Below are 9,370 nucleotides of genomic sequence, written 5' to 3'. Positions count from 1 at the left end.
CTTTTCCTCTTCCATTGGTTTTATTATCTAAGTTGGAGTGAGTGGTAGCACACTGCTCCAAAGATTGAGATCTGGTTAGGTTACAGTGAATACAATGTTTCCATGCTGCTTGGAGTACCTGCGGTGGTTAGTGAGCATTCCCTATACTGCCAAGTAACTGTTCATTATACTTATTTTGTTATTGCTTATTGTTTACAAGTTTATTTGTTGTACTGTTTGGAAGTTTTGTAGATGCCATAAACCGGTTGTAATAACAATTGGACAAAACTGAAAAAAAAATCTGCTATCTAAAACTAATGTGCATTTCAATATGTTGAAAAATATAAGAAGTCTGGTGCACCCCCCCCCCAACCCCCATGGTCTGAGAGATTTCAAACATCAAGGATGAGAAGGAACACATATTTTAAACAAAGCTGGGTGACCGCAACTCATAAACAGTGAGTGATTTAAGATACTAACTGATCATGATATAGTTAATAATGAAAACTGACTTTTGAAAATTCATGCATTATGTATTAACTATATACTCCATTGAATTTTGCTATGAAGAAATGGCAAAAACATTAATGGATAAAAATGCTAATGGACAAATTAGAGACACAGTCCAGATAACCTGCTGCTTAGGGGATGTTCCCTCTTACTAGAACTTTCAAGATCATAGCTCCTTAGGGCAAACTATATTTTTGCTATGGACAGTTTTATTTAAATTCATTAAGAAATCAGTAGGATAAGCTATACTGAGATGTACATACCTATATTTTTATTTTAGTTCAACAGGCAGGATTTTCAAGCAAGCCCATCTTTTGCTCATTACATGAGTTTCAACAAAATACAGCATTCCATAGAGTTACAAGACATAGTTTTATGTATCTTTCATGAAACTACCCATTGACATTAATAAATGTGCTAAAAATAAACACTGTTCAGAATATATAATCACCTAACTGATGTGTGATGCTATACATGGTTAAGTTTTAAAACCGATTTCATGGTCAGTAATTTTCAGTTGCAGAGTTGTAATTTGCTTTTGTGGTCAAGCTCTTTTGAGAATATTGTTATAGAAAGGCATATACCATCATTGTGTACTGGCATAGCTGAATGTTGAGTGTGCAGACTCTTTTTAGTAGGTCAATAATACAAATATTACCAGTGCTGAAGTGTCAGACAGTGGTATTGTACGTTTTGGTTGTTAGGTAACTTCAGTAAATGAAGACGAAAGTCTCCATAGTAATATGCCTTTTACTATAATTTTATGATAATGGTTTACAGTACTTTTAACAGGGCAACAGTAATTATTTGGATATTTGGATTTTTCTTTGCAAACAGTGGCACACTTCTAGGAGCACAATCACATAGGGGCAGCTTAGCAAAGGTGACTGGAGTTGATCTGTCAAGAAAAAAGGAAGGGGGTGTTTATTGCTGTACTGTTGGCCTACTGGTAGAGTCACGGGGTCTATATCCATGCGGCTGCCAGAGCAGTAAGATATACTGACAGATATTTGTGGGTATGCAAATACTGCATTGATGTCTTTGCACTGTAGTTGTAATCGGTTATTGAGTAGGGATTGGGTTATGAAAGCTTTCCTTTCCATTGAAGTGTACAAGTTAATGGATGCAGTGGGGTATATCTTATGTTAGCCATTGTATTGGGGGTCAGAGGTGTAGATGAAGGTTAAAAAAAGCCAGAGCTATGAGCAAAAGTTTATGTTCAGGTTTGTGAATTAAACAAAAAGTGACTAGAAAATGTTTTGTTTCTCTAAAGCAACCGATTATTTTTTTTTTTTACTTTGAGGGACAGAACCGGTAGAGTTGTTGCAGTGCATGCATACGTTGGAATGTAAACATTATAACTAGTCTGTAACAAGAAGCATTGCATCGTTTGTGAAACTGGTTTATAATACTAAAACACTGGGGTTTTGTAGCACTGTAGCATTAAGGTTTTGTGTACGTGTGGGTGGCTGCTGATATTTTCTTCCTTTAAGCAGTTGCTGTTCTCAGCAGTTCTTTTCAGTTACATTTCAGGAAGCTATAGTTAAGGTATTAAACCCTCTGTAATTAAAACATGTTTTGGCATTGCAGTTTGTCAATTTTTCTTTATTTTAGTGTGTCACTTGATACAGTTTGTAGTTTTTCCCCACAAAATACTCCACCTCCCCACTACTTGTAGATGACGGAGAGCTACTAAGTCAGATGTGCTCCCAACTTTCATGGAACTGAGCATTAACCCACTGGATACTGTAACAGTTCAGGTTTGGTTTATATGACCCAGTGGCATCTGTTGTCCTGACTGCTGTTAAATACAAATATTTATAAGTTTAATGTATGAGCATGCTCAGTGGAAAGTATCAGTGCCTGTGAGTGGCACAGCTTCAACAAATATAGTGCTTTCAGGCAGTGACACTTCAGTCAGCCTCTTCTGTAGGGTCGGTGTGTCCTTGTGCACTGGCAATGACAATGATTTGGTCAGTAGCTATGATGTCGTAGGGTTGCCCTGAAGTTGGTTGATCTTGTGGGGCATTTCTTCATCCTTGTGGGAGAAAGCGATTGTAGTCCAACTGCAGTGGCAGCTCGAATGAGGTGTACATGAACCACTGTCCTTGGTGGCATGTGTGAAATCATTCATATTACACAATCTACTTGATGTGTTGTACATTGTGATTGATTTATTTTGTTAACCAGGTTAGTGAACTTGTCCAAGGACCGTTTTCAGCCACAACCCAAGAGTAACAGACAGTTGCAAAGTTTTTGAAGCAATATGTATGCTTGATTTACAGTTAAATATTAGTGTTACTTGAAAGTGCACAGGAGATTACTATTCTAGGAATTTACATTGGTAATTCTGTGGTAAACATTTCAATGCATGTAAAAAATGCACTATTACTGAATATAGCTATCTGCTTTTCTACATTGGCAGTTCATCAGTGAACAATTAACTGGATATAAGAAGAACTAAGAAATGGGTTCTCTCCTTGAAAACCCAGTGTCCACTGCTTCGTTAACATTGTGTAAATGGACATTTCTACTGTTTAGTTTACTTTGTGCACATTAAGTTTCCTTTTGCTTTGGCCAATGCTATTTCCAAAAGATCAAATTAAAATGCATAGTTGCTTGGTTCTCTTTTAGTCATGTAGCTAAGCTCAATTTCGGCTGCATTCGGAACCTGGCAAATAATATAAATGTTGCTGTACATACTCTGCCAAGACTTTGTTATGTACTGTCAGTTGTAACAAAAATGTGTATATGTTGCTGCATGCTTAAGCATTTATTTATACCTGGGATAGTTTCAATAGACAAGAATCTCATTTTTCTGTGCTGGCTTAATGAGAAAAGCTGTATTGATACAGTTTAGAGTTACAATTTGTAAACAGTTTTAATAGAAGTTTTATATAGGTAATGCACAGTTAAAACGCACAAGTGATGTACAGTTGAACTCAGTAATTTATATAGAATATTATGTAAATAAATCAGCTTGAATGTTTTACTTATATATGTAAGAAGCAAGCGGTTTGTATAATTTGTAACACTAAATTGTTCATTTTTCCATATTTGTTTATTTTGATATTATCTAACAGTAGCAGTGGGCCTAGTTTTACAAAGACACAGTATAATTGTGGTCTTGGTTTTGTTCTTAAATGAGTGTGTCCAGACTACTGTATGATTGGCTAGTTTGCGAAGTATTGCAGGATGGCTGGTGTTTGGTGTGTTGTGTGCAGCTGTGAAAGCTTACAGATGAAGGAGCATTTAGCTGCTAAATTCCTGTGGTGTTTTGGTACAGTGGGTCCCATTACTTTGTATTCACATTGGTTCTGTGAATTGATTCTGAACTGAGATGGTTAATCACCACTACTCAGGCTTGTGATTAGAAAGTACTACATACTGCCCTATTGAGTTGGATATTTTCTGTGGCAGGTAGAGCAGAGGGTTATGGCTGCAAGTTATAAATGAGCTGCTTTCGGTATTCCAGGATTTGATTCACTTCTGCTTTTGCCTTCTGTGCGACTCTGAGCAAGTCACTTTTACTAATCTGTTCAATAGGATACTTTGCAAAATTGGGCTAGGTCCCTCAGTGGTCTCCTGCACCATATTCCTTGTAGCTATGTATGAAATCACACAATCCCAACATTCTAGTCATTGGAGATGCCATCGTGAGACACACTAACGTCCCTCTCACCAGGCTGAGTAAGGAGAAACTGACAGTCCGTTGCTTATCAGGGGCTAGGATCTGCCACATTACACACGCACTCAGGTCATTTGACCTCAGTTACCAATATGACTCAGCCATACTACATGTAGGAGTAAATGACCTGAGAAGTATCTCCCTACACTGTATGAAGAGAAACATCATGCAGCTCTAGCAATAAGTGTCTCTGGCTGGTATGAGCCTAGCATTCAGCAGCATTTTATCTTCTCCAAAGAGTATAGCACAATACGAACAAAAGATGATTGACTTTAATAATTGCTTTAGTTTCTGGTATCAGTCTAAGGGGTGCAATAATTGTCAGCATGGAAGGAGATTGTCAACAGATACCGCTGCTTTGCCAAGGATGGTCTGCATATCTCCCCTCTAGGCTTTTGAATATTAGATTCAACATTGTCTTCCCCCAAGGTGCCTTTTTTAGGCAATGCCAAACTAAAAATACTTCTGACATGCCAAATCATGTAAAAATGTAAAGGTATCACTGATCAATGCTAGGAGTCTAAACAAAGAAATTCCATTCCCTAGAAGCTCTCTTTACTCTAGAGAATGGTGACATCTGTGTGGTTACTCAGACATGGTACTAAGCTGCAGAGAGCAGACCAACAGTGCAAAGTTATAATGCCTCCCACAGATTTAGGCCAGCTACTTCACAGGCAGGGACTAAAGATGTAAGGAATCAAAATAAATATACTTCAAGGCTGGTTAAACCGGACAAAGCACTTAAGCTGTGCCATGTTTAAATTGCCATAGTCAAAATCTAATACCACTTCATTGCAAGCTGTTGGTCACCCTCTATGACCTAGGAAACCCATACCATGTATTTAAACTTATTACAAACACTTACCATCCAACCCAATACCATATTCATGGGTGACTTTAATTAGCCCACTACTAACTGGAAATCCTATACGACACCAAACATACAGGCACAGAGATTCTTGGAATTTGTAAACACAAACTCCCTAGAACAGATTGTCAGTACACCTAACAGGGGTGGACCATACTGGATCTGGTCATACATACATACAAATATTTCAAGCACCGGCATTAATGCCCTTCTAACTTGCCAATATACCCAAACACTTGTTCCCATAATAAGTATCCTGGCTGTTCTTAAAAATATCTATAAACAAGTGCTTGCTTTAATGTCCTTTGGTAGTCTGTTCCATGCATCAGCTACTCTGTCATAGAAACAATTTATACACTTCTCATTCCATAGAATCTTCTCCATTGGTTGTCTGATGACTCTAATACTTTTTATAACCCCAAACATTTGCAGAGGTAGTTCTCTCTAAATCCCCAATATATCTGAATAAAATCTCTTAGATATATGTTGAAACACTGCACTAGTGCAGATATTTTAGTCTTTCTTAATAAAGTACATTTTCACATCTATGGATGACCTTGGTATAGATCTGTTGTACTCTTTCCAGTTTACTCTTGCTTGTTTTCCTATAGGGTTTCCATAGTGTTAGTCCATACTCAAGTTTGGGTCTAATGTAACTAACAAGCAATGACTTCATTATTTATGATTTCAGACTTGATAAATCTTTTTATTCAAGCTATATTTCTGTAAACTATCCTTAACCAATTGGATGATATGATTAGAATAACTAGTAGCTGAATCTACCACTATACCCAGGTCCTTAAATGAGTATACACTTTCAATCACTGTCCGCTGTATTATATATTCTCCTTTCACATTATGTCTCCCTCATCAACTTAGTTTTTTATGTATTTATCAGCATATTATTCGCCAGTGCCCAAATCAACAACTTAGTCAAGTTTTGCAGACATGCCGCACCTGTAGCACATGCAATCAGTTTACCCAATTTCTGATCTTCTGCATATAGACTGTAGAACACCTCAGATGCAACAGTTAGGTGTAAAAGATCCAATAGTCACTCAATAGCAGTCCTGGACACTCACTGAAACACAACTAAACAGCAGAATGTTCAACCTTCCATTAGTTAAAAATCAAGTTTATTAAAATCAGTTGACAGTCAAAACATGGGGATACAGGAACCACCATTACAAACATTGGGATTCAGGACAGGGTCAGTATTATCCACAGCAGTATCTGAGCAAGGGAAACAGATACAAGGACAAACAACACAGGAGATAGTTAATAGTCATAAGGTAATTTATACCTATCAGAATTTTAACATCAGTTGTTTCAGGTAACAAATCGAAAACATTCCCCTTTGGCATACTTATTGACAAGTGGCTTAAAGGTATATATAACCTAGTTAATCACATTGTTAAAGATTCTTGGGATTTTTTAAGTAGACTTACGAGACAGATATGGGAGGAAGATCTAATATTTGTAACTATTGATGTTATTGATTTATTTTCATGTATACCTAAAGATGAAGGACTGGACACTTTTATGAACAGTATAGGACCATTTTCTGGATTAGATTGGGATAAGATCAAACTCATTACTGAATGTATGTCTATTGTGTTAGAACACAATTATATATATATATATATATATATTATGAAGGAGAATATTACCGGCAAGTTAGAGGTGTAGAATCTGTCAACTGACTTTTAATAAACTTTTTTATTTTTAACACATGTAAGGTTGAGCATTGTGTTGTTTAGTCGTGTTTCAGTGAGTGTCCATGACTGCTATTGAGTCACTATTGGATTTTTGAGGTGACTTTTTGTCCATGGGTGTGTGCACCGTATTCTAGGTCTAAAAGATACAATCTAAACAAGTAAGGGCCTAGGACAGACCCCCGTGGGACACCCTGACTGTAATCAAGGAATTCACCTGTCCATTTGCTGTATGATACTTTCCATGTCCTAATTTTAAGCCATGCAGTTATCCATATTATCAAGAGTACATATATAGCTAGTTGTACTAATTTATTGATCAGTGTTTTGTGTTTGACCCTTTCCAATGCTCAACTCAAATCTATATAAATTACATCACAGCACAATTTTGTATTCACAGCTGTTATTATATTGTTCTAGAACATCATGTTACAGATGGTAATCAATCTGTTTTCAACATATTTATGCTGATATATGGTTTCAAGTCCCAACCTAACCAAGTCTGACAATAAGGTGTCAAATATAACCATCTCGATTATTTCACCACAACATGACAGTAGGTGTTCTACAGTCTATATGCAGAAGAATCACAGGCCTAAAGCAGATGCCCTATGCTGACCACCTTAAAAATCTCCAGCTATACTCTGTCACATATCGTCTACTCAGAGGCAATCTCTGCTTAACATACAAGGCCATGTCAAACCCAGAGCTGTTGGACATGCTACACTTAAAGAAATCCCAATCCCTCAGAGCCACACACTCCAGAGATCTAAACCTTGTCATTACAATAAACAAAACATGCAGGAGGGATAGGTTCCTGACCCAGACTCCCTAGACTCTGGAATAGACTGCCCATACATGTCAAGAGAGTGCCTCTTTGGCCCTCTTCAAAAGGAACATTGATGATTGGATAGGAGAAAGGAAATTCACCCCGGGGATCACGTCAGTCGCCCTGCTAGACAGGGGTCCAGGGAAGTAAATAGTGTGGGAAGAAATAGCCAGGGAATTGTTATGGCTAGGCTTGTATAGGCCCTAGGGCTGATAGCCTAGTACCAACCTATGAAACTATATGACTCTAGGCTTGTCCTACTCCCCTTTCCCTTACAGATGGGTTTAATAAGCGCATGTCTCCAATCTTGAGGAATCTTGCCATATTTGTATGACTTAATGAATAATAGATGCAATGGTACTGTAAGTTTTTGCTGAAGTGTTCTCAGGTCATTGTTGCTAATACAGTGGATATAAAAGTGTACACACCCCTGTTAAAATCTCAGGTTTTTGTGATATAACAAAATGAGACCACAATAAATTATTTCAAAAATGTTCCCACCTTTTATGTGACCTATAACCTGTACAATTCAATTGAAAAACAAACCAATCTGTTAGGGGATAAAAAAAAAAACTTATAATAAGCTGGTTGCAAAATTGTGCATATCCTTAAACTAATACTTGGTTGAAGCACCTTTTGATTTAATTATAGTATTCATTCTGCTTGGGTAAGAGTCTATCAGCATGGCACATCTTGACTTGGCAATATTTTACCACTCTTCCTTGCCAAAGTGCTCCAACTCTGTTAGATTGTGAGGGAATCTCTTCTGCACAGTCCTCTTCAGGTCACCCCCACAGATGTCATATTTGAATTGGAAAACAACACCTCACATCACCAAAAAAACACCATCCCCATGTTGAAGCATGGTTGTGGCAGTATCATGCTTAGGTATTGCTTTTCTTCCACTGAACCTGGGGCTGTAGTCTAGGTGGAGGGATTTATGAACAGTTCCAAATACCAGTCAGTACCAAAACCTACAGGCATCTGCTCAAAACCTGAAGATAAAGAGGAATTTCACCTTTCAACATGACAGTGACCCCTGGCATGCATCCAAATCAACCAAAGAATGGCTTCACCCAAAGAAAATTAAAGTTTTGGAATGGCCCAGCCAGAGTCCAGACCTAAATCCAATAGAAAACCTGTGGGGTGACCTGAAGAGGGTTGTGCACAACAGATGTCCTCACAATCTGACAGATTTGGAGCACTTTTGCAAGGGAGAGTGGGCAAATATTGCCAAGTCAAGATGTGCCATGATGATAGACTCTGACCCAAGAAGACAAAATGCTATAATTAAATCACAAGGTGCTTTAACAAAGTATCAGTTTAAGGGTGTGCACACACAACAAAGTATTAGTTTAAGGGTCTGCACAGCTATGAAACCATCGTATTGTACTTTTTTATTTTTTATATTTTTTCCCATAACACATTTGTTTGTTTTTCAATTGAATTGTACAGGTTATAGGCCACATTACAGGTGGTAACAGCTTTGAAGTGATTTATTGTGGTCTCATTTTTTATATCACCAAAATCTGGCATTTTAACAGGGGTGTGTACACTTTTTATATCCACTGTATCTGCTAATCAATTGGGTCTAGGGCTTACCTGCTCCAGGGACTTGACTATAGCCTGCAATGTAAAGCTTTCCCTCCAGCATGTCCTATTTATTTCCAAGTGACTGCCACATCTTTGGAACTGGCTACCAAATTGTGTGAAATGGGGCTCCTGTATGACACTGTTCAAGAGGAACCGGGATGAGTGCATGGGTCAGGGATAGCGCCCAA

The sequence above is a fragment of the Protopterus annectens genome, chromosome 4.part0, assembly GCF_019279795.1.
Source record: "Protopterus annectens isolate FY-2018-M chromosome 4.part0, PAN1.0, whole genome shotgun sequence".
Lineage (NCBI taxonomy): Eukaryota > Metazoa > Chordata > Ceratodontiformes > Protopteridae > Protopterus > Protopterus annectens.
This window is presented reverse-complemented; position numbering follows the sequence as displayed.